The 27,941-nt window shown below is 37.9% G+C and overlaps 1 pseudogene; it reads right to left on the reverse strand.

The window, feature by feature from the left end:
• Positions 1–121: 121 nt before the first annotated feature.
• LOC102010388 lies at positions 122–27,612 on the reverse strand (annotated as a pseudogene).
• Between the last annotated feature and the right edge of the window lie 329 nt (positions 27,613–27,941).

Below are 27,941 nucleotides of genomic sequence, written 5' to 3' on the forward strand. Positions count from 1 at the left end.
ATCCCTTGTCTACTTCAGAAGCAGACATATTTCTTTAAGCCATAGTCTCCAGATACACACACAAATGTATATTTACACCTAACATGTTTTAACTATCCTGTGTACAAACAGAAATGTACAGTTATAATCCTTGTTTCTGTAGCTGATCACAGGGTTGTTGTAGATAGTATTTAGAACTACCTTCTTCAACTACCCATTCTGTTTTCCCTTGGCCTTCAGCAAACACCTCAGCAGGTGTTGGATCTTTCCTTGGTGGGGTGACCAATGCATTATTCCTGAAGGTTCTGGACCAATTGTCATTGTTGCTGGATTGAGTTGCTATACAGTGGTACCTAGGTTCATGAACATAATTCTTTTTATGATTCTGATTGCAGACCAAATTGGATGGAAACCAAATCAAATTCAATAGTTAGGTTCAATGTTGACCTTATGGGGAAAATTAATTCAATTTTCATTCAATTTGGTTTATGACCAGAATCATGGAAAAAATTTAAGTTCATGAATTGAGCTGTCACTTTAGTTTCTCATTGACTTTAATAACAGGGCATGGTATTACAAGGAGGCACCCTAAAGGGTCTCTTGCACTTCAAATGCATTTTCCCTTTCCTGCATTGTGGAATAATAGTCCAAATTTCCTTTGAGAGTGTGGATCAATCATTCCTGCCAACACCATAATTCCCTTTTCTGCTTGTTTCCTCAGCAGCATGAAGAGACCAAAATGACCAGGGGGAACTCTTAGCTCCTACTTCAGTGTTATCATTGCTGTGCTTCTTGATATAAGCCTTCCTCACTCTGGAACTAAGACTTCTAAGCAAGCAGAGCATACAGTCATGGGAAAAGGGAGCAGAAGTTTTGCTAGTGGATCACTAGAAGGACTGATACTATTCCCATTTCCACCCCCTGATTTCTAGACTCATGAATCTTGGCTATGGGAGGCATAGTACCATACAGAAGATGCTGAATGAAAGCATCTACAGTCCTTTGGAGAACTTGCCCCAGCCTTGCAAGCTATTGCCACCTAGCTGGCACTGTAACTGTGTCTTCCAAAGACTCTTCCATTTTTCTTTCAATCCAGCCATTTCTGGATTGTGAGCAGCATGATAAGAGCAGTGAATTCTATGAGCATGGTCTATTGCCTCACTTCTTTGACCATAAAATGTGTTCCTTGGTCAGAAGTAGTTCTGTGTGGAATGCTATGATGGAGGATAAGGCCTTCAGTCCACAGATGGCAGATTTGGTAGAAGCGTTACATGCAAGGAAGACAAATCTGTATCTAGAATAAGTGCCTATTCTAGTAAGGACAAAACATTCTCCTTTCCATGATGGAAGCGGTCCAACATAATCAACCTGTCACCAGGTCACAGACTGACCACCCTAAGGAATGGTGCCATATTGAGGATGCAGTGTTGGTCTCTGCTGCTGGCATATTGGACATTCAGGAGTGGTAAGTGAGGATTCATGTTGCTGAGCCCATGCATAGCCTCCATCCTGGCCAGCATGGCCACTCTGTTCATGAGCCCATTGTGCAATGACAAGGGTGGCTAAAGAAAGATGTTGACCACTATCTACATAATGGGTCATCTTATCCACTTGATTGTTAAAGTATTCTTCAGCTGAGGTCATTTTTTGTGAGCATTTAAATGGGATACAAATATTTTTACAACCTTTGCCCATATGGAGAAGTCTATTCACATACTCCTTACCCATTATCTTGGTCACCCATTTTCCAGTCATGTTCCTTCCAAATACCTGACCATCTGGCCAGCCCATGAATCTGTATGGAGTCTCCCATCTGGCCATTTTTCCTACTAGGAAAAATGTACTACCAGGCACATTGCCCCAAGTTCTGCCCACTGTGAAGATTTCCCTTCAACTCTGTCCTTCAGGGATGTTCTAGAAAGGGGCTGTAATGCAGCTGTCCACTTGTGGGGGTGCCTGCACAATGAGCAAAACCATTCATAAACCAGGTCCTAGTCTTCTCTTCCTCTGACAGCTAATCATATGGTATCCCCATGAGGCCACAGGTACATGCTGGGAAAGAGTAGGCAATATAGCAGGAGTAGGAGCCAGGGACATCTAGGCAATTTCTTCTTGTAACTAACTTGTACCCTCTGGACCTGCTCTACTATTAAAGATCCTTCCCATGGTGCCAGTTGTTGGAGACCTCTGCTGTGGGGTCCAATCTCCTACCTGGGTTATGGCACACACTGTAAAAGTAAAGAAGGGCAAGAGACAAAGTAAGGGGTGCATAGCAGAGATCTAGGACCACCAGTTGCTTTCTAAGAATAAAAGGCCCAGAATCTCCAGCTAGCTGCCATTTTATTAGCTGATATAGAGGAGGGGTTAGGGTGCTTTCACTGGAATATAGAAGTTGTGGTAGGATGGCAAGTTTAACATCATAAAGGAAACAAGCCAAGATCCATCCCTACATCTGGGTGCTAATCTCTTGATCTAGAGGAAGGTGATTTCTACATTGCAAAACAGGTCCACAAGGCAGGCAGAGCTAGGAGAACCTAGGATAGATACTACGTCAGTTTACAATTTGTGGTCCCCAGCATGCTATCTCAATCACATATATATCATTTCCATTTAATGTTAGAATGTTGCTGTGCACATCCAAACATGACTCAGTGGATCAGATAATACACGGCTCCTGATAGGCAACTCAGGTTGCATGATAACCTGGTGTCCCATGGTCAAGCGTTTAGCTTCTACTAAGACTCAGTAGCAGGCCAAGCACCTTTTTTTCAATTGGAGAGGAGTTCTATGCAGATAATGGCAGAGCCTTGCTTCAAAATCCTAAAGGTCTCTCCTCAAATTCACCTATGGGAGCCTGCCAGAGACTCCAAAAGCATCTCTATCTGCCACTGAACTTTAAGTCCCAATAGATATGCTAGATCATATGGATCCAATGGCAAAGCAGCCTGCATGGCACCCTGGACCTGTTACAGCATCTTTTCTTGTTCTGGACCTCACTCAAAGCTAGCAGCTTTCTGAACCACTTGGTAAATAAGTCAGAGTAAAACACCTAAGTGAAGAATGTGTTCCCTCTAAAATCCAAATAGGCCTACTAGGTGTTGTGCCTCTTTTTTGGTTGTAGGGGAGCCAGGTGAAACAGCTTACCTTTTACCTTAGAAGGGATAGCTTTACATGTGTCAGACCACAGGACTCTTAGAAATTTCACTGAGATAGGAGAACCTAGAAATTTCACTGGATTCATTTTCTACCCTCTTGATCTCAAATGCTTTACTAATAAATCCAGAGTGATTGCTACCTCCTGCTCCCTTGGTCTAATCAGCATATTATCGTCAATGTAAGGGACCACTGTAGTACCTGAGAGAAAGCCAATCAAGAGCACTGAGAATTCAATTGTGACTGGAGGCTAGAGAGGTAATATAACCCTGAGGTAAGACAGTGAAGGTGTATTTTTGGCCTTGTCAGCTGCAAGCAAATGGATAGGTATGGAGAAGAAGGCCTTTGCCATATCAGTAGCTGCATACCAAGTACCAGGAGATATGCTGACCTGCTCAAGGAAGCTAGCCACATTTGGTACAGCAGCTGCAATCAGAGTCACCATTTGATTCGGTTTATGGTAATCTATCACCATTCTGCAGGACTCTTAATCTTTCACATAGGTCAAATAGGAAAATTAAATGGAGTTGTGGTAAGGACCACCAACCCTATATCCTTTAAGTCCTTGATAGTGACACTAACGTCTGCAATCCCTCCAGGGATGGGATTTTTTTTTTCTTTTTCTTTTTGTTTACTATTTTATCCAGCAAAGACAACTCTAATGGCTTCAATTTGGCCTTTCCAACCATAATGGCCCTCAGACTGAGGAGCCAATGTGAGGACTCATGCATTCTGGAACAGGGAAAATGAGTACAGGATGGATTTAAGACCTGCTGGACAAACTGTGTGTCAGACTTTTGCTAAAACTATATTGATCACATTACCTCCATAAACACCTACTCTTGCTGGAGGAACACAATGATGTTTTAGATCTCCTGGCATCAGTGTTGGTTTAGAACCTGTGTCCAGTATTCTTGGAAATATCTAATCATTTCCCTTATCCGAATATACAGTCACTTGGGAAAAACACTTAAGTTCTTTGGGGGAAGAATGGGAGAAAGACTGATTGCTTATACTTTTAGTGCACCAGCATCCTTCCCTAAGGGGACCAGACCTCCCCTTCATTCAAGGGATTTTTAGTCTATAAACTGGTTCAAATCTGGGAAGTGATTGAGGGGCTGTGATTCCCTGTTACTATAATTTGAGTGTTTCTGTTCACCGCCCTTAAATTTTTTTGATTATATAAATCTAATGAAAATTTGGTAGGCTTCTTATCTCTTTCACTTTTAGGAACACCATAACTAACAGCCAATGCCCTAGGTCTACACATATCAGTCCCTTCTGATCATTATTCTGCTTCTGGTTTCCATTACAGTAAGTCCATGCCCCCTGCCTTTGGAGATTAAGTGCTGCCATTCCAGGATCCAATCAAATGCATCACCCTTAAGTTTCCCAGCTGAGTAAATGTGGTTCTCACTGCAAGGTGTGGCATGCAGAGAAAATCAATGAAAGGGCTGTTTGGGTACTCCCCTCACAAATCTGGTTCTCAGTGTGTTAGTGAAAGGTACATTTTCTGGATCATCCTAATGTGGCAGGTTAGATTTCATATTACAAATCCACTCTAGTATTCCCATTTCCCTAAGCCTCTGAATCCCCTAATGAACAGAAAACCATGAAAGACCAGGCATCTCTAACTCATTCACAATAGGCCATCTTTTGACACATACCCCTGTCAACTGGTCAAATAAACTATTTACATTTTTCTTTACTCCATGACCTATAACATTAAATTCAGAATTCCTCCTTAATGGACCCATAACATCAAAATCAGCCTGTATAGTCTTGCTACCATTACCCCATACCCATAAAATCCATTACCAGACTTGGTCATCAGGTCTTTGCCAATAAGAGTTAGAAAACTGAAAAAGTTATTTGGGAGAATAGAGGAACTACTCATGGTTTCCACTCTACGTACCTAACCCTTAGGAACCTTCTGTGATTGGATACTAGGTATTGGCCAGAGGAAAAAGTGGGTGGTGAGAGTGGGTCCTGTGGAGCCTTATCATTCTTGGAAAACACAGGATTAATTTCCTCAGGTATACTAGGAGAGGCCAACACCATAGGGTGTGAGCGTGGTGATGCCTCTACCACTGTAGGTGGGGAAATCTCTGCCTCTGGCAGAATAATCTCATTGGTGTCTAGGAGCACAGCGATCTCAGCATTGTCAGGATCCTCCCAAACATCTCCATTCCAGTTTACAGGATCCCATTCTTTTCTGATCAGAGACTTCACCTTAATTTCACATACCCTCTGAGGTTGAACATTGAACTTATGCTGTATTTCAGCCAATTGATTTATGAGGGCCTGTGTTCAAGTTTCTGCAACCTTAGCCCGGAAGCTAAAGGAGAAGTAATTCTCTTTCAAGACACACTTAGAAATCTTAATTTTTTTATGTGTCTGTAGCTAGGAATTTGAATCTATGACCTCATTTTCCTTTATTAGTTTATTCTCACAGTCAGAAGAGCTTAGATTCCCCCTTGTTTTCCTTCACTAGTCTATTCAGAGATGCCACCAGCAACTGGACAGCATCATTATATTTCCCAATCTGCAAAAATATTCAAAAATTTCATATATGGAGTCACTAATTTCCTTACATTTCCTAAGTGGTTAATTAGACTAATCAAATGGAATAAGGACTATCAGTAGTCCTCACAGTGCTAGATTCAGAGATCATGGCCTCTCTTTAGGTTTCATAAAACTTTTAGGTTTCATAAAATGAGAAAACCAACTCCAGGAACCCCGAAAGCCATTAGAGAACGTTACATTTGCAATTCAGACTCTCTAGCGTCACTGTTGGTACCAAAATATCTATCAGACAGTGCTTACTAGAGTAACAGATGTAATGAAAAATATTGTATACAAATATATAATAATTTATAAGATTGGTTTACAATGGCCACCCATAGAATCAGATGTAGAAGAGTGCAAAATATTCATCCATGTGCTGGATATCTTAATGATCCTGTTGATGGTCTGGAGCCCACTGTACTGTCCAATATGAGTTCTAATCAGGAGACCAAAAGTTCTTCTTTGGAACGCTGGAGGATCTGTGCTGGAAGGCTGAAGGGTCTGCAGTTATCTAAGCCATGGTGAGTCCTCACTCATATTGGTTGATACAAAAGAAAACAGACCACTACTATCTGTGTTCAAGATGAAGATGAAGAGTGGAGCTCCTCTGAAGAAGCAGAAGCAAGGCTTCCTTTTTCATTTCCCTTTTATACCTCTAGTGACAATCCTCCCTTGGGTGGGTCTTCCACAACCACAACTACGCTGATCTAATTTAAGTGGATGATTCTTTCTCAAGTTGACACAATCAGTTAACTATCACACTTCCACAATTTGGGAAGGGGAAGACACAGTGTAATTGGCCCAAGACTCAGTTCTTTATGAATGAGCTGCAGGCATTATTATTGATAAAAAGGCAACCAAATATTGGCATATAGGGAAAAACAATTAATGACAACAACTATGCCATCCAGGCAATAGGAGCAAGTCAGTAAAACTAATAGTATCAATATGTTGACATACCTTAAGAACCAATAATATATCATCCTCAGTCATAGAAAAGAGATCTATAATTTTAGTTTAAACACTAAGACAGAATACTGACATACAGTAAAAAACTACTAAATGTAACTGCTATATCTCCAGTAACAACAGAAAAGAAATGAACAATAATAGCATAGAGTTAACTATCTAAAGATTAAAAAGGCTTAATGATTATACTCATAAAGATGGAGTGGGTGGGGAGTGGGAGAATGAAAAAATGAAATTTGCAATGGTAAGCGATGGAAATTGAGGAGAGAAAACTGAGCTTGAATATCCTATTAAAAAGAAAAAGGAAATTAATAGCATTATTAATTAATAGACAGACAGAGATGCAAAAGTGTGTCTGCTCCTGGGCTCAGATGTTTTAAAACATGTGCACAGCTCTCCTGGAATTATTTTTCAGAAGGATATAAACTTTATTTTAGATACAAAATAACAAGTGATATGGCAAAGATCAAGGATAGAGGAAGAAAAGGAGCTACTTGCTGGAACCTACTCCTTTGAACTCATGAAAAATTATATGCTACAAAGAAAATGATCATGCAGGTACTTGTGAGGGAGAAAAACTGGCAGAGTAGCACTCAGTAGAAAAATACAGCTTCTCTGGGACCTTGAATCCAGGCACACGGAAAACAAAACTTGGTGAGGAAGGAAACAAAAACAGATTTCTGGGAATTGAGAAGGAGCTGATAGAAAAACTAGAAGCTATACAGAAGCTGAAGAAACAGATCAAAACTTAGAGAAAAGCCTCAAGCGACACTATATATTGTCTCTAATGTTCTTTTAAATTATTATTTTCTTATTTCCTTTAATGATTTGCTCAATCTTCTAATCTTACGTCTGGTAATCTGAGCAACTTCTTTGAGGATAACAATATGTAATATAACAATCACTGTTAATCTCTATCATTTGGTTTGAAACCCTGTGTCATTTTTAATGTCCTTGCTTTGTCTTGTTCGTATTTTGCTACTATTCTTTTTTTTGTACTTTTTTCTTTAAAAGAAAAAAAAAAAACTCAGAGAAAAGAACACAGTCAATTGGAAAGGTCTCCCAGCTCCCACGGAGGGGGGGCCTGTGTGCACAGATGCAAGGTAAGCCAAGAGGGTTCCAGCTCCAGAAAGAAGTAGACTCCAGTAGACTCGGCTAGTCCCCCAAAAGCTCATGGCTATGGTAAACTGCAAAAACAGTGTGGAAATTTATGCTGATTCCTTATGAAAATGACTCCTTATGCATAGCAGGCTTCAGGGGGAGAAGAAATTCAGGGCAGCACCCACCATATTTGGGAAGGTTGAATAAAAAACCATTTAAGGAAGGGGTCGATTGTTTAAGACTAAGCCACAGAACAACTTCACTTCAGGGTTTCCAGCATAGCACCCTCACAGTGACTAGGTGGGAGACAGCCATAACAGATGACGGTTGAGAGGGTGCAGGCTAGAGATAAAACCCCTGAGAAGTTTAAACTCAGGCTGAGAAAGACACAGGGCCTTGTCCTCTGAGGTGAGAAGGCAAGACTGGTGTATATACCTTTCAGAGGCCACTGGGCCTGAAAATGCTGGCAATAAACCCAATGATCTGATTGAATCCCTACCCAGATTTCTACATCCAACACAGAGACCACTGGTCTTCTTTCTTCCCTATCAGCCAATATGAACAAGGGCACACCTTGGCTTGGACAATTGCCATAGCCTGGGGTGCATGTATAGAGAAGCACTTAGAGCAGGGAGGTATGCAACCAATAAAACTTCAGAAAAAAGTTTGGCATGCTAGATTCCAAGCTTCAGACCTTAGAAAGAAACAACTCATTTAAAAATACAGAGGAATTTTTTTTTTTGTACTCATGTCTTTTTTTGTTCATCAGTGGTTTGGCAAGGAGTGAGGGGCTTTTCTTTTTCCTTTTTGTCCCGTTTTCACATGTTAATATTTTCTTTTTACTTTGTTTTCCTATTTTTTCTATTTGCTCTTTTTTCTTCCATTCTTATTCATTCTCTCTCTCAGTCTGTTTCTTTGTCTCTCTCTCTCTCTCTCTCTCTCTCCTCTCCCTTTAAAATAACATATCAGGAACAAAATACTTGAAAGGAAAATGGTAGCAGAAAATTTACACAATCTGTTTTAGATAATATTGCTAAAACCTTTTTAAAATTGGACTGTGCTTATAGTTTATATTTTGTTATAGATAATTTTATGCGCTCGCATGAAGACAGAAGGAATACAGGGAGGTAAGAGTGTAGACCATGTATTTTTTTATCCTATTCCACTTGCAGGTGACTTGGAAATCCCAAAATTACAGAGAAAAATACAAACTATTTACCTATATCCATCAAGGTGACATGACTTTAGCAGAGGAAAAAGTTGATAAATGAAATTTTTTCCTAAAGAGGAATAATATTTCTTGACCTTTGTTTCATGTTTCTATATGTGTTATAACTGTAAAATATGTTTTCTTTCTTCATATACTCTTAACATTCAACACAGAATACATGTATGATCAAATATGTGTTTTTTTCCTCACACCAAGCAATTCTGACACTAGTGAGGTATTCTGTAATTCAATTCAACTCTGACAGTAACGAAGTCAGCACAGGTGCCTTAAATTAAACATTTAGTCCCATAAGCCTCCTTTACCTACTTCAGAAGCTCATGACAAATAGTAGGTTCCCATGTTACCTGTAACTGCAGTCTGACTTTGCAAAAATTGGAGATTTCCACAACTCCTTTTCAGGTTTAATTTGTGTTAATTCCTTACAGAACTAGGTATTGTAACTTAAGTATGAAAGTCTGAGATCTTGAAATGTTCCATCACCTGGGGATATTTCCAAGTATTCCAAGTCCCCATGTCTACACTGCAAATGAGAAAAGTGAGACCAGCATGGTTCATTTGTAAGATCAAGGTTGTATCTGTTCAAAGAGAGTTTTGAGTAGAACCAAGAATTTATAGTCTTATAATTTGCTGCTGAGTAAATGAGTGAATCTGTCTGTATTTTGCAGACTAGTGCCTTTTAGCTCAGCTCGAACATACCTGCCTGGGGTTCTTGTTAATCACTGCCAAACCACAACTGTTAATTCTAATGTCCAGATATTGGAATATGTTTTTATTTATGTACTTCAGAAGCCTGGTATATGCAGGGGAAACTGTACTGAGAGCAACTAAATATAGGGACTATATGGAACTCCACAACCGCTTTGAAGTAGCTCTAGCACTTACTGGAACAAGTCTTTTAGTCCCTTTGAGTTTTAGTTATCTCTCACTTAAAGTGGAGATGTCTTAGCTCCTATGATGATAATTTTACAGTATTTAATGAATTCCCGTAGCATCATGCCTGGCAGGAATTGAACACTATATTTTCCCTAAAGAAATATGCACACTGCTGTGCTGGCAAAACATTTATTTGTGGAACCATCTTTTTGTTGTTCTTCAGTGCATGAATATGAGGGTTGCTCTGGTATGTTCTCTGATATAAATGGATAAAGCATTTAGTTCCAAGATTAACACGATAAGGGTAAGATTGCTAAACAAAATTATTTGTCCAGGAGGCTAAATAACATTGTAATTTTAAAAAACTGATTCAGAGCTACTGCAGAAAAATAATAACGGGGTAGCGCTTCTTTCTCATTCTTCCATTTCATTCCACATGGAAGTAGAAATATAAAATAATCTAAGAGAAATTACCCATTCATTTTATTGAAGCTTTCCTCTCCCAGGATATCATCTAATTGCTTCTCAAATAGTTCCAGTGAGTTGCTCTAAAACTGACACATTATATTTCTAAAAGCATTTTCCATATCTATGACTGGGAAGGATATGAGGTCATAATAAAAGTATGCTTGCTGTTTGGCTTAAAAGTCATGCCTTGTTCTCAATAGACTAACTACATTAGAACAAATAACAGGTCCCAGATCAGAGAGAACTCAACTACTTTATCACTATACCTTTTTTGTTAGTTGCCATGGACCCTGGGTAATTTCTCTTAAGGGAGAAAATGTTGGAGCTGCAAGACATAGGATTAATTACTTTAACCTACTTCTGTTTACTAATGTACAATTCCTGTGGATCAGTATTAACCTCACTCTTTCTGAAGAACAAAACAGCATAATTTAGGCTTATCCACTAAGGTCCTGTCCTCATTATTGCTAACTAGATTCAAAACAATCCTTTTCTTTATGGTGACCTTTTCCCAGTCATTTTGTTATGACTTCAAAACTATCTGAAACAGTTTTTTGCTAATTACCAAGAGACTTTTCATCATGGTTTCAAAAATTAGATGAATAAAGTCATATCAAACTCTTCAGAGAAACAGAACCCTAGAATATAAAACTACTGAAGATATAAATTAATGATTACATGAAGGTAACAACGAAAGTCATTCCTTAGCCAAGAAGTAAATCAATTTCCTCTAATCTTACATGATGCCCAATTTGGATCTTGAATGTCTTCCAAAATTCATGTACTAGGGGCTTAGTCTAGAGGGTTATTCCATCAGGAAGTGTTGTACTATTAAAGAGGTATGCCATAATGCAAGTTCTAGATTATTGAAGACATGCCCTTGAAGGAGATTGGGGGATCAAACTTAATCCCTCTTCTTTGGTCTCTTTTGCTTCCTGGCCATGTTACTAGCAACTTTGTTTCACCATTTCCTTCCGCAGTGGTGTGCTACCTCACCACAAGCCCAAAAACAATGGAGCCAGTTGATCCTGAACTGAATATACCAAACCATGAGGCAAAATAAACTTACACTCTTCATAAATTGATTATCTCACATATTTTGTTATAGTGATGGAAAACTAATACATGAGATATATTTTTATTCCCGTTGTCTAGGAAGCAACTAGGAGCAGAATAATCCAGATTTTATTGTGGCCATTGGAAAATGCTTCTTTTACTAAAGAAAGATGGCAGAGATGTGTAAGGAAATGACATTCAAAGTAAGATACAGAACAAGAGTGGGATGTGTGGATTTGAAATCTAAGGCTTTAACAACATGAAAAAGCTGGCTCTGCTCTAAAGTATCCAACTACTAAGCAGTAAGATTTGCACCAAGTCCCTGCCTTTTATCCAGTAGTTTCCTCTTATCCTCAAGGCATACATTGCAAGATCTCCAGTAGATGCCTGAAACTGAATAGACTAAACTCTATATACTATATTTTTTCACACACATGCATATCTGTGATAAAGTTTGCTAGGTTCAGTAAGAGATTAAAAATAATAACTATTGTAAGAATAATTATAACAATGTATGAAAATAAAAGTTATGCAAATACAGTATCTGCCTTTCTGTAATAATACAATATTGTACTGTATTTAACCCTTCTTGTAATGATATGAGATGATAGATTTAAGCAAGATAAAGCAAGAAGAGTGGTGTAGGCATTTTGACAAAGTGTTACCCAACCACATAAAGTTTAGTTGAACACAAGCACTGCAATACCATGACAGTACATCTGAAAAAGGAATTGGCTTCTAAGTGACTAATGGGCAGGTAGCAGTGTGGAAACACTAGTCAAAGAGATAACTCTTACCTTGTGAGGGATGATGTGAAATTTCATTATACTACTCAAAATAATGTGGAATTTAATACTTATCAACTTTTCATTTCTGGACTTTTCCATTTGGTATTTTCAGACCCTGGAACTACAGAGTGCAAAACTGAAGACAAGGGAGCTACTGCTGTATCAACTTTTCAAGACATTTGCTGAGGTTCTGACAGGAAAATTAATTACTATTGTTGGAAGTTTGTTCTTTATTCAAATGTGTATCTCTGGTGTATTAAACTCATGTGTTGTTCTCTAGAGGAATTTGTTCACTAGATATGTTCCAGCAAGGTGGTGGGTAAAATGTAAAAAGAAAATGGAAAGACATTGAAAAAGAATAAGAAAGTAGTAACTGCAGGAATTAAAAGTATGCTTTGGGGGAAACTGAAAACAAACTGAGAAATTGTATGATGAAGTATTATTTTTTCCTTCAAGCAATAGGAGATCATAAAGAGAAGATCTAACTTTGTAACAGAAGCCAGAGCAAGTGCATGCTGTACTGGGTGGGGCAGGAGTGAGGGATATGAGACGTGCACACGATGTGGCCTTTGCAATCTGTTTTTAGATCATAGAAGAATAGACATGTGAGCATATGAGTTGGGTGAGGGGGACGTGGTCCTATAAGAATTGGCTGGAGAGTTAACTTTCATTTTCCATTTCTAGAGATGTGCTCAGAAGTCTAAATTCTTTCTGAGGTCAAGTGTCACAATCCTGAATAGTAGCTCTTGATATCCTGTGGTTTTTTTTTTTTTTTTTTGGTTTTTCTCCGGTACCGGGAACCGAACTCACGACTTTGCGCTTGCCAGGCAGGCGCTTTGCCACTGAGCTAAATCCCCAGCCCCGATATCCTGTGTTTGTATGCTGGTATGAGGAAAAATGTTCCCGACTGTAACCCAATTGTTCATTGACTTGGTAACTTCCAGCTGTGTAGAGCTGAGGTTTCAGCCTCACAACCTGCAAATGTTCTCCATTTATTTCTGAGCATCCTGACAGAAATGCTTCTCATGAGTCTACAAATCAGTCTATAAGTTACTCTCATGGGTGGTGTCTGCTGTATTACTCCTCTCCTACTCTCATTTGTGTATAGTCACTTCTCTTAAAATATCCTGTAAAGACATTATTGCTATTATAAACCATAATAATAAGATCAGTGCCCATGTCAAGGATGTTGTCTCTAGCTATCAAGACATCAAAACTAGTCCAAAAGACCTAGGGTAAACAGAGCTCATTTTGTCCCTGTGGGTCTCCCTATAGCTCTCCTGGTGTCCCCTTTCCTAATCAGAATTTTTCCTTCCCTCACCACATTGCAAAACAAAAACTCATGCATTTATAACTAGAAACTATTCCCTGTATTTTGGTAAAAAGCCATTCAACATGGATATGTATATCTATGGGTTATTGTGGTTGGTGGGTGATGGGGTATGAAGAAATAAAGATGCAGGTTTTGTAGCCCATTTTCTGTGGCTATAACACAATACCTAAGGTTGAGTAATTTATAAAGAAAAAAAGATTTGTTTTGGTGCACATTTCTGGAGGTCCAAGATCATGGTGCCAGCATTTGCTAAGCTTTTGGTGAGGGCCTCATGCTGAAGGAAAAAATAGGCACATGAGGAAGAGAAGCAAGAGTGAGCTCACTTTTGTTGAAACAAAAGGTATAGACAAGGTTCACACTGACTTTTTGGAAGTGTTTGAAGATTTCAAAACTTCTAACAGCTCTAGATATTTTAGCTGAGGAAACTGAAATCCATGCATCATTAATTCTGAAGAAGAAGATAGGAGGATGTCTAGACTTCAGTTTCCTCAGCTAAAAGACTTAGAGCTGTAAAGATTATAGTCTAGAAATTAGAGGGTATCCATGTATATAGTTAGAGGCACATAGAGAACATGCAATAAATATCTATTAAGTCCAATTAAATTGATTCCTGGCATTGTATCTCTGCTTTTGCTCTAGGACATAAACCAAAACAATTCATGAGCTCACTGTATGAGTGTTATGAATATATTTATTCCATTTACTTGGAACAACTAAAAATCTTGTTCCATAATACTGATGTCTGTATTGTATTCTCTGAGTATGAATCAGTGATTTGGGGAGGTGGTCTTTTGCTGAAGACTGGAAGCACAGGGATACTATTGGTAACACCCCTATCAACTCTGGCAGCAAAGGCTATGGATGCTTTGAATTACTGAGACAATCTCAATCTTGCAAGTGATTTCAAGTCTGACAGACGTTCTAAATTGCTTTGAAGGTATAGAGGAGAAACTACGCAAAATGGTAATTCTTGTTCATTGTGTAAAGAAACAAAAGTATCTTAAAATAAAGAAGTACTTTCAAAAAAACTCCCTACCACTACCACAATAAAGAAATCACAAGTGCAGTAGGCCATTCTTTTTAATAGAAGTAAGTTCACCTAACCAAGATAGTTAAGTAGGAAGAATAAGCAAGGGTGCCTTTTTTTTGTTGTGCTAAAGATTAACAGAGCTAGACCACAAGTGGAATGATTATGGGCCAAGAACAGCTTGATGTGTGGGAGTGGAAGAAAGAACTTAAAATGACAAACCCTCTATAAGAGTTCAGGGCTAGAAGATTGAATTCAAAGTATTAACATCCAGTAAAAAAGAAAATAAAGTAATGTGCTCTGAGCCAGAAAGCCTTGAAAATCAAGACTACACTGAAACTGTTCCCTGGATGAGAGAAAACCAGAACTTCAGTATTTTAGAAAACAAAAAACATCTTCACAAAAAAGGGAACCCTGTGGCCATGTCACGGAGGGGCTATTTAATTAGGAGAAGCAAGGAATGAAGTGTATATTAGAGGGAAGAGCTGAAAAATGATTGCTATTGAATTATTTTTCATCACTAATCTTACTGTTGATAAAAGGATAGACGAAGAAAATCTTGTGAGAGAAGACACTAGAGGTTCTGACTGGGAGAAGCACACATAAATACCATCTGTGCTATTTAGGGGAGCGAACAACTTAACCAAAGCAATTTGAGAGAATGGTGTATAAAAATATTTTCTATAAATAAATATAAAGAAGTAAAAATCATTGGACCGTTGTTTGAATATATGCCAAAATGTAGCACTCATATGAAAAGAGAAAGGGTGAATGTGGGCTGGAAGAGGGCATATGATAAGATGGCGACTGGCTGGGGACCTGGAGGGTCAAATGCACTTCAAATTAAGTGAATCCTCAAGCAATGTCTCAGTCCCTTTCCCTACAGTAGCTTATTTTACTTTTGACACTTCTCAGTGAGGTGGGTGTTAAGGGAATTGCACACAGTCGTACTGGTATGAAGTGGCAGACGTAAAGCTCAGCCCCAGTCTGACTGTTGAAGCCTCCGTTCTGTTCTTCCAGTGCTGATTATCTAAAAACAGAAGATCAACCTTCCAATACATCCACAGGAGCGAAGTCATCAGGTTTTCATTTCTTAGTTCCAAAATCCCATTGTCATTAAGAACAAAGTGAGGGGTAGGAGTACTTCAAGTACGTACAAAGAAATGGAAAAGTAATTAATAATTTCCTACTTACACAGAAGAAGGGACAGATCTGGGAAGAGCATAGAGAGAGCAAAATACTCCAGCTCCATATAAACTTTAGTTTAGTAGATGATGGAGATGAGTGTTGCTAATTGCTAAAAGAGAAAGAAAATGTGGATTTCAATATAGAACTTTAAAAAGAATGTTATTATAAAGAAGTGGCTTATATAACAAAGTGGCTCCTATTTTTCATAGAGTGGTTCACAGTAATTTGATATTATGACAAATAGTTTACAACAAATCATTTCATTCAATTTCCCTTTTACATGTTTTTTTTTGGGGGGGGATCTTTTTTTGAAACAGGGTCTCGTTATGTAGTTCAGGCTGGCCTTGAGCTCATTTTGTAGCTCAGGCTGGCCTCGAACTCACAACGATCCTCCTGCCTCAGCCTCCCAAGTGCTGGGATTACAGGCTTGCACCACCACGCCTTGCCCCTTTTACATTTTTATTAATTATCCTTTTTTATTTTAAAAATAAAAGGAGGAAAACATTAACAGACAGACAACATTAATTATCCCTTGTAAAGAGAAATGATAGACAGCTTGCCTGTGTTTTATTGTGCTGCCATATATATCAAACACCTTCCATTCACCTCTCCCATTTCCAATAACGTCCTAACTACTTTCCCTGACTCTAGTCCAGACCTCTCTGCTGCCAGAATAAACAGCATAAACTGCGATCCTGACGTCATTTCTTTGCTTAGAACTTGTTAGTGCCACCCCACTGCTGGCGGTTGCCTTTCCAGACTCATCTCTCGCTGTTCCCACAAGCACTCCTTGCTTTAAATGTACCATATTGCTCATTGTTTCTAAAGGAAGGAAGCTGCACTGCGTGTTGCTCTCCATATCCGAGATGTCTTTTCCTGACTTTTTAAACCTGACGATGCCATCTTTCCATTACCTCAAGTGACAAATACTCAGTGAAACATTCCGGAGCCTATCAGCCAGAGTCATCACAAACTGTACATTTTTCGGAGTAGTACTTATGAAAACTAGATGTGTCATATATATGTATGTATATATATATATATATATATATATGCCCCACTCTACTGAAAATCTGTTATCTGTTAGATAGTACATTTTAAAATTAAGCTACTAATAGAGTTGTTTCCTCACCTTTGTTGGCATTTATTCATTTAACAAATTTTTAATTAAGTACCTGTAAAGTGCCTTGTATTATGCCAGGTACTGGGAATGCGACAGTAAACAATTGGATATGGTAATTTTCCTCAGTACATTATGCTGTGGATACAGACAATAAAACCAAGAAAACAAAACAAAACTCTAATAAACCTCATGTTACTAGCAAATAAAATAATATCATTTTATGGTAAGTATCTATAAAGCAACAAAACAAGGTGCTACAATAGTGCATCATTTTTTGAAATATGTTTTTATTGTGATTGTGTCAGGTACAGAACCACTTTCTTTCAAATCTTGAGAATACCATGAAATTACATTTCCTCCCCCTCCTGTATCTAGTGGGGACATGAAACTAGCTCTTGCCAATGGAGCATGAATGAAGGCTAAGTGTGTCATAGCCTGACCGGGACAAATAAGAAGAGGTGAATGTCACATTATTCTCAGCCTGGCCCTGTCACTCAGCTGGCAGCAGAAGATCCAATAAAGGTGTATGATGAACAAAAGCATAGCAGATCACATCACAGGAGAAGTCTGGATTTCTGAATGGCTTTGTAGAGGCTTCCCACTGATCACCTAATTGGACTATGTGGCAAGAAATAAATCTTTATTCTGTTTAGGTTGATATACAGGAGTTCTCTGCTACAACAGTTAGACTGCATTGGCATACGGTGATCATAGCCTTCTGTGACCAGGGTTAATATAAGGATTAGAGACAGGTTCATGGGTATGTCCAAAAAGCATTTTTCTCTTTTAGAAGCTGTCCTAAAGAATTTTAATCCCCCTCACTCAACGTGTAGGTTATTATGCTGTCCGCATCACATGCTTACTGTTCAATTATGGAAATAATATACCCTGCCCAGGCAAAAGAACTCTGATTTGTTCCACAGAAAAGATGCATGGCTAGACAAACACATTTTCTAACTATGTATTCTTCTAATGTATCCTTAACTAATTATTGCTACAGATTTTTTTTGTAGTGCTTTAGTCTTTTTATATCCACTAAGTGGTACTATATGTCAATTGGAAACTTGAAGCAAAACAAGATGAAAGATTTGACCTCTGTCTTGGTGAGATGACCCATTTGAACACACACTGTTCCAACAGGAACCAGGATGTGTACAAAGATATATTCTATCTGTCATTTAATTAAGCCCATGCTTTTTCAGAAGTCTTGGTTCATGACATGCAGGCTAATTTGGTCAAGCATTACCAATTACAGAGGAACATTTGCTTAGACTGGGGCAGAGATAATGTGGCTGTTTCTTAGTTGAGTTACACATGCTCTTGAATCCAGAATATTGCCTCTCACCCACTTTGCCTAGACTGGATAATTTTTATTAGATGAAAATTCAGGATAATAATTTCAATATGTGCCCATGTACCTACTAGGACATGTTAAAAATTTAATGTGTTTAATAAATTTAATGAGTACTGTTCAATTTGGCATTTGAGAATATGGGTATGGGTGATGCAGACCTAAAGTAGATAGGGAAGCTATGCAGACTGCTCCTGTGAAATAGTCCCAAACAACATCAAGCTTTGCAAATTGCTAGTGGAACTAAAATATCGATATGGAAAAATTTCATTAAACATTTGGAAAGTGAACATTTGTAAGGATGAAGAATAGAGATGTGATAGATTTTTTACTTTTCATTTTCTTTGGGAATAATATGCTGCTTAGACTGCTCAAACAGTGTTCGAAAACAAAGCCAAGCAATGTGGTCTGACTGCAGCCAAAAGGGAAAGTACAGCGACTGGTAGCCAGACTTGACAGGATGTGTGTGACTCTAAGTTGCCAGGACGGAGCAGTGACAATTCTTCCAGTCATTTGGCTGAAGACATTTTCCAAAAGACCAAATTTCTACCGGGCTCAGTGTACAACAGGTTCATAGGTCCTACTCTGGTCATTCCTGACCTCTAAAACAAAGGCAGCAAACTGCTAAGTAATAAACCTGAATGTTGAAATAAAACACGCTTGTTTGAATTCTAGTTATAACACGACTACTATGTGACCATGAACATATTACTCAGCATCTCTGAGCTTGAGTTTCCTCATCCTAGAATGGAGGTAAACATGCCTGTTTGGTGGGTGTTAAATTATATATACAGAGCATTTATCTAGACAATGACTAGAACATTTTGAGAGTTCAATAAATGGTGGATATTCATAACACATCCTTCAAAACTGGGCTGTCTTTACTATCTCTCCCAACCCTCCTCCTGTTGTCAATCCCCATGGATATGTACTTGAGTAACAAATGGACTAAGCAGGAGAATTATGAAGCAGGCCAACTGTGGCGCATTGACGAATAGCCACTTGTAGGACCCAGCTGAACGGAATCAGTGTGATTCTGGGTGTGCAGGGCCCACCTAAGGGTTGTTGCCAACAGCATAAAAGGAGAACTGGCGGGGAAGATGGCGTGCTGTCGATTCTCCTAGAGAAGCTTGTCACGCTGGTTTTCCTGATATGAACTCAGTTGTTCTCATCATTAGAAGAGCTTGGGTCCTCACTGTCACTGAGGATGGCTGCAGTCCTTTTGCGGGGAGCTCTGGTCCACACCTCGAGTGACATTTTTTGGCTCCAGCACAGATCCCTCAGCCTGCTGGCACAGATCCTTCATCCCACTGGCGCAGACTTTCTAGATTCCACCACTGACCTTTGGGCCTTCCCAGTGCACGTCCTTGATACAGACCTGCATGAGACATTGTCGTGGGCTCTAGGCCTCCAGCTGGACTCATGGAGGACACTGTCATGGGCTCAAAGTCTTCAGAGGGACTCATGCAGGACATTGCCATGGGATCCAGGCCCTCAGCTGGATTCTCTGGGTCTCTAATGCATAGACAGATCTCTTATGCTTCTCTGCATTTGACTCTTTGGGTGAATATTTTTTAATTAATTTATTTTAAAAATAAAAGAAGGAAAACATCATAAAATAATTCTAAAATGTGTGTATCCTGTATGAATTCTATTCCCTTATAAACCCTGAATACAACACCCACAAAGTTATAACAATTTCATTATTTCAAAATATTTCAAATCAGCGTCACAAAAAGGAAATAAACATGTCAGTAATTATAACATAATAAGATCGTGTTGATAAGTAAGTTGTCTTCTTTCACAAAAGGTAAATTTGTTATTTTTGGTCTTGAATAAAATCACAGATGTGATTAAAAATCCCAGAGAATAAGTGGAATTACTTAAATTCGATTCCATAACTATATTTTATGAGTCTACTTATTCAAAATTGCATGACTGTATAATTTGCTTGCTAATAAGGCTAAAATACTAATGAAAATCCATTTTTCAATGGTCCATGATACGTAATAGGTAACCAATCTTAGTAGCATTGTTTCATTAATTCTAACTGGGAAGGAAACAAACTTTTACAGTTTTGGTTTAAATTATGTGGAAGAATTAAAAAATCACAGCTATAAAAACACAAACTGTTCTGTTTGTCACTACTATATGAAGAAGCTTAATAGAGTTTCATTGGCAGGTCCTGGGTATATAAGGTGCACTGGGAATTTTTGTGCTCCACATCAAATCCTCTGGTCATGTCTCCCACCCAGCAAACCTGGTGGACTAAGCAGGCTTTGACTAGCTTTAATGCTGTGGCCACCTAATAGTGTCCTGTCTTTGGCCAGCTTCAAAGCTGCAAATATCCATGATTTCTGGCCTGGGGATTCTCTGATTGGAGAAGTATGTTCCAGTAGGCATTTGGCATTCAAGCAAAAGCAACCTGGGAGGAGGGTAGAAAAAGTTAATATCCTTTAGGGCAATACTTACCAATGAGGAACAGAGGTGATAGTTAAAGGTTCTTCTTTTCCTTTTACAAAGATGGTCTTGGGTTGCATTTCATGTAGAAAATTAGATGGGCCCACTTGATAGAGTACCTGCATAATTGGCCTACCTGATTACATATTTTTGGACTGATTCTCTCTCCTTCCTTGTTTCATGCTCTCTACTCCTCATTTCTTCTTCCATCACATCTGCAAGTAATTACTCATATTTAAAGTTTTGTTTCTATTTCAGGGCAAAACTAGGCTAAAGTATTGTCATGTGAAAAATCTTTCATTGCCTAAAAGTAACACAATATTAATAAAGGGAAGACCCAAATACAGCGCATATTGTCTGTATATTTTGAATTACTTAAAAATAAAGCACCCAGGCATGGTGGTGCATACCTGAATCCTAGCACTTGGGAGGCTGAGGCAAGGAGATTGCCGTGAGTTTGAAGCCAGGCTGGGTTACATAGTGAGTTCAAGGCCAGCCTGAAATATGTAGTGAGACCCTATCTAAAAAAAAAAAAAAAAACACCAAAAGCAAACAAAAAAACCCTCATCATTTATTTATTTATTTATCACCAACATTTAAATTTTTCTTTATTGTATAAGGATATAGGATAAAGTAGATGTCATTTGCAGTTCATTAAAAAACCTCATAAAGAAGTTTAGCTTTTTAAAAATCAGTGACCTTGCTCATCTTCCATGGCAAGTTACCATGGTGTTTATCTTAGTCATTAGTAGTTCAACCAGATGCCTGGCCAGGTTAGTCTTCTAACACTTGTGCAACCATATATTAGTTTGTGGCCAAGGTTTGGTGGTATTTTCCCACCCTGTGACGATGACTGAGATTCTTGAGTTACCTTACAAGTCTGGGAAAATTTGACACAAAGCAAAAGCAGGAGAACAAACAAAGGTCACTGTTTAGAAAAGATTCAGCTAAAACTGAGGGCAAAAACATGTTTGTCAGGGAAGCTGTCTTTGGACCTGCTTCTAATCACCCAAGTTACCTGTCTTATGAGACCTACTTGGCTCTGGAATAGCAAATTAAACTTTATCCAACTGTAGTAAAATTTTATTTCATGGATTATACATATTGACATTAGATTATGATTGTGATGTCTTTAGGGCACTGTTGACAAGTGTGTTTTATCTTATGAACCAGCTCTAAATGTTTGGCAGAGGGCTCTTGGGGATTTTAGTTGAAAGTTTCTGGTCCTCAATGAGAAAGAATACAAAATCAATTAATGCACTGAATGTTTCCCATCACTTATTTTGGAGTTCTCAGGTTGTTAACTGAGGGATTTTATCCTCACTGAAATCTATCCAATTTATGGTAACTTCCACATAAATTTTGTGTCTTACAAACCCTGGGGGTTTCATCATCACAAAAGTCCAAGTAGGATGTGTTTTCTGAAAAAGGATATCTTGCCCAATTGAAGTCATCATCAGGGAGCACAACTTCCAATCTTATTCTTTACTATGTAGTTTCTTGTAAGTCTTAGTTTCCTAAAGAACCCAGAAGTGCTACACAGTTGCTAAATGAATATCGATGTAAAGCTGCATGTGTGCACACGTGTGTGTACGTGTGTAGGTGTGTAATGATTTTTATCAACTTTTGGGTGGATTTTGTTCTTAATCTGATTTATTCATTAGAACAATTGAAAAAAATAGACAAACTATGTTACATTTGGTGTCCCGTAACAAAAACTCACCCTAAAGCTCAGAGGAAATAAAAAAAATTCAACAAACTTTAGTTATATCAAACTAGTGTCTTTGTTGACCTCAACCTACATATCTTGGGTTAAATAGAATAAAACTTCCATAATAAACCAGCCATAGTTGCGCATGCTTGTAATCCCAGCACTCTGGGGGGCTGAGGTAAGGAGGATCACAAATTCAAACCCAGCCTCTGCAACTTAGTGACTTCACGAGACCTTTTCTCAAGAGATACAAAAATTTTTAAAAAAGGGTTTGGGATGTAACTCAGTGGTAAGATTATGGGTTCAATCCCCAGTATGGCAAAAAGTGCCACAATGTAGAACATACAGTGTTACATTTATTTTAGACATTGCTCATAAATTATCTTCATTGCAAATTTAAAATATTGGGAAAATTTTGAGGGGAAGATGAATGATCTAGTAATCCTTGAGTGCATACATTTTCCCCTGCCTTATTTAATTTTCCCCTTGCTGAGAAAAAATACCCAACATCTACAAATTAAGAAAGAAATGATTAATATAGCTCACAGTTTTTAGAGTTTTCAGTCCATAATCTTCAAGCTCCAAGGCAGGGTAGCACATGGCAGAGGGGCAACCATTCATGGCAGAGGAAGACAGTGAAAGTAACAAGGGAAAGAGAAAGGATAAGCCTCTTTCTGACCCTTGTTATTGTATGCAGACTATCTTCCCTAAGGTGGGTATAGCACTCACAACCTTAATCCCAGCATTTGACCATGAATCAATTATAAACTGTAGAATCAGCTGCCTTAGAAAAGCCTATCTCCCACGACTGCATGAGGCTTAGAGGGGACATCCAGACACAAATCACACAGCCCCTTCAGGAGAGCTGAGAGAGGCTGAGCTGAATATTTTCTCATATTTTTAATTTTCACTAATGATTTTTACACAAGTTCCTTGTGGGGAGGCAGTGCTCTTTCACTGCAAGACACATGACATGTTTACTGCTTTATTTGTTTGTTTTTTCTGATAGACATGTCTACACTGCAAGAAACCTAAGATCCTGGGTGTTTGAAAATTAAAGAACAGCAGCAAAGAGCCAGATGCTATAGTTATAAAAGTTCCAAAGGTATCATAAACACCAGGTGTGCCATATAAATGCACAGATTTTTTACCCTGCCACACTATTATCACATGGTTCCAACATCTGTTCATTCCTGTCCAGGTTTCCCACAAACAGAATTTATTAAAATCAAATATGCACTAGCTCTCACTTATGTACCTTGAGCAGGAAGTGCCACAGTGGCCTTATTACAGAGTGTAAGTGAGCCGATAAAAATTGATTTTTATCAGTAAACTTACAATTATCCTTACAAGCCAATATAGCATCTTATGGCTTTGGTGTGCCTTCTGTTAATTCCTCTGTGGTTTCTTTCAGAGAGAGGCTAGTACTGAAATTTTTTCACACATTGCAAATAATTGGAGAATTAGGGTAGAGGCCAGTTGAACTCTATAGAGTGTATACTTGAGACTATTCTCTAAAGAAATGCAATTATTGTATTTTGAACTGGAGGACATATAAGAAAGTACAAATGAATATAATCAAATAATATTTTAAATGAATTTATTATATGATAAAATTATATATTAGAAACCAACAACCTACTACAGATGAAATACGAATGGTCTGGAAATTAAGAGACTTAAACTCCGGCTCTTCATTTATCCTCGCTGCTTTCAGGCCTTGGTTGTCTTATCTGGGAAATGAATAGATGGGCAAATATGTACTACACTTCCTTCCAGTTTTGATGATTTATGATTAATAATAAAAATTTTCAGAGACAGATAACAGATTATTTTCTTTAGCCCTTGATTTGATAAGCTCTTCTGTTTGTTTCTGCTTTTCCACTTAATGAGAACTAACCACAGTGTGTCTGAAATATCACCAACGTCAAGTGAGTAGAACTCAAATTAATGAGTACTTTGCCAAGATTTTGTTTTGTTCTTAATCCCTAAAAAGGAAATGTGAAACAAATGAAGTATAAGGTTACACATTTGAAGAACAGGCGACTTGAGCAGAAAAATCAGAACCTCTATGTACTTGTATAATACACAAAAATAAATTCAAAATGGGTGACACAGTCTATGTAGGGGAAATCTCTATCACATAAATGTGAGAATTATTGAAGTGTTGCCCCAGCAACATAGAGTATTATCCTTAGAAAATTCTCAGATGCTGGCACTTTCATGCCAACCTGGGCACCTCAATAAGAGTGCATCTCAAAATAAAATTAAAGGTCTCGGGATGTACAAGTAGCTTAGTGATAGAATGCCCTTGGGTTCAATCCCCAGTACCAGAAACACACACACACACACACACACACACACACACTCACACACACACACATACAGTTGTAAATATCCAGAAGGCCAACCTCTTTTTCAGATTCCACATATTGGGCACTATACCCTCTAGAACATATGAGAATAAAATTAGAAATTTGTTCTCACAACAGAAAAGTGAGAAGCCATAAAGGAAGAAATGGAAAAAAGTGACCAAATTAAAATTTAAAGCTTCCTTTAATAGTACAAATGACATCTTAATCAAAATTAAAAGACAGGTGTATAATATAAACTATGCAGTCATAAAAATAGTAATATCATGCATTTGTGACAATGTGGATGAAACTGGAAATCATTATGTTAAATAAGCTAAACCAGGCCTAGAAAGAAAAGTATTGAATGATCTCATTTGTATGTGGAATACAAAAATATTGATGTCTTTGAAATTGAAGCAGGGAAAGAGAAGCAGAAGAAGGGAAGTTTGATCAATGGGTACTAAATTGCTACAAGATGGCACAAAGAAGTTCTATTGTGCTATTGCAGTAAGTGAATCTAGATAACAATTATATATTGTATATTTCAAAACGCTAAGATTTTCAATGGCCTCATCACAAAGAAATGATAAATATTTAAGGTGATGGATATACTACTACTTGATCATTACACAATATACACATACACTGAAGCAGCATATGTACCCCACTAATATGTATAATTATTATGTGTCAATCAAAATAAACTTTAAAAAATGACAGGCATTTTGGAGAAAGTATTTTTCAAACATAATAGACAAAGAGTCCATATAGATAATTGATAAAGGATACCTATGAAACAGTGAATAAAATTCATCCTCCCCCAAAACTAATATATACTAACAAGAAATTCAAGAAAAAGATCTTGCCAATAAACTAGGAAAAGATGCTCTCAGGCTTACTTGAAATCAAACAAACCTTACCTGATATTAAAGAAAACTTACTTGTAATTCAAGACATGCAAGCATAAATAATATACTAATTTGTAAAATGAAAAAGACTGAAAATATGCCCAAACAGTAAGAAGATGAAGGCAATGGCACTCACTATATTTGTGGAAATGTAAACATTTTTTTGGTATGGCATTTGGGTTATAATCTCTCAACATAGTAAATATGCATATCTTCTGATCCAACATTTCTCCTTTCAGGAATATATGGTCCAAAAATCCTAATACTTAGAAGAAAATGTATGAAGTATTGTTTTGACAGGAAGAAACTTGAAAACATAAAAAAAAAGGGAACATACGTTTAAAAATATTGTACCTCTGTATTCTGAAATGCTATTCAAATGCTAAAAGAAGTGAGGTTGATCCATTTTCAGTATATGCTCATGGAAAGATACTTGTGCTGCACTACATTGCTAAAGGAGAGAGAAGCTACAGAAAAGTGCATAGTAGAGCTGGACGGGGCGGTACATGCTTATAATTCTGGAAGACTGAAGCAGTAGGATCACAAGTTGGAGCCCAGGCTAGGAAACTTAGTGACTTAATGAGTCCCTGTCACAAAATAAAAAAAAGAGGGGGGGCTGGAGATATAGCTTAGTGAGAAGGTACTGGGTTTAATTCAAGGGACTAGGAAAGAGAAAGAAAGAAAGAAAGAAAGAAAGAAAGAAAGAAAGAAAGAAAGAAGCCAAATGAATGCCTGTTACATGCAAACATTACAAATACAGAGGAAAAGTTCTTGAAAGAGATGATACACCAGGAAAGGGGAGCTGGGCATGGTGTTGTGCAAAGAGAACACTGATATTTACTTTAGACAACTCTGAATTATTCAATAATGTGGAGCTTACATTGCTTTTATACTGAAAGACATTTAACAACTGAGAAATAAAATATACCAGATGACCAAGATTTGAAACTTTTACATTTATTTGCATTGCTTTATTGTCATTACTACTACTACTGCTAGTACAAGATACAGTCAATTAGCCTTTTCTGTATCCCAAATGCCCTATAGTATATTCCATAGAATTCCATATTTCTAAAAATGATTTATTCTATATTATCTAATTGTACTCCATCCTGATACTCTTTCACACAAATGCCTTGAAAACCAGGTAAGTGAAATGGGCTATTGAGTCTCATTGAAAATAATTCATATTTTAGTTTTTAGGTACATCTTCACAAGATTCATTTAATCCCCTCAAAGGCTATAGTCATCTAAAAGTAAATGAAATATGCAAAAGATAGATGTGAGCTTTGAAAACCTGAAAGGAAGGTTTTCAAATATGAAAATATCCCTGAAGCCATTTCTTCACAGAATAGAGTAGAAATTTGGCAATGCTGGTGGTGAGCTTGGGTTGTGCAAACAACTTCATGCTGTGTAAACCAGTTTAAAAGAGATGTATTGGGAGGTGAGGCTTACACCTTCATCCTTTGCTCCCTGATGCTGAGTCAATTTCTTCATTCTCCGGCAAAATCCCCTGCTCCTTTGAAGTCCTTGCCCTTTAGCTCTCCCACAAATAGTTCCTTTGCTGTGTACTTTCTGCTCAGTCTCAAGTTCCTTAGGTGAAAACTTCACATTCTGTTCTTCCCAAATTCTGCTCTCATCTGGGGCTCTCAGAGTTCCTTTGAGTAATACTTCAAAGTTCAGCTCAAGGTTCCTAAATGAATGAGTGTCTTGTAAACATCAGTAAAAGTGTTAAAAAGTGCATATGCTTGCATTTGTCCTGCTACATCAGAATCTCTGAGTAGCTGCTCTAGTAACTTCCAAAACACAACAGAGATGATTCTGATACAGTCAGAACTGTGAGCTGTGTGTAGTCTTGCACTTTGCCTGCCTCTATCTCTACTCCTTCATTCAACTTCCCTAGCTTTGCAGCATACATTTTCATTAGTTCAAATCTCACCATGTATGAAATTTTAAACTGTGCAGGTGCATTCTCTGAATATAACTTCCAAGTTTTCCAACTCCCCATTTTCTCAGGTCCGCTACAGCAAAGACAGCTCCAATTTCTTTCTTCTTTTTGCTCTTTTAGTGGCCTCACAAAGGTCATATAACCTTTCCCTTCTGTACCAGTTGAGACAATCTCCAACCCTCAGGCATATAAAATTATTTTTGCTTTGTCCTTTCCCAGTCTGAATCATTCTCCACCTTGCAGCTGAATTTCAAATGCAAATGGAGCATGACCCCGCCCCCATGCACACACCAGATTGACTTGCATAAACCTTTAAATTTTTTTCCATGGCTTTTCATCCCTAACATGGCAT

This window comes from Chinchilla lanigera, unplaced genomic scaffold, assembly GCF_000276665.1.
Source record: "Chinchilla lanigera isolate Chin_1 unplaced genomic scaffold, ChiLan1.0 scaffold00102, whole genome shotgun sequence".
Classification (NCBI taxonomy): Eukaryota; Metazoa; Chordata; class Mammalia; order Rodentia; family Chinchillidae; genus Chinchilla; species Chinchilla lanigera.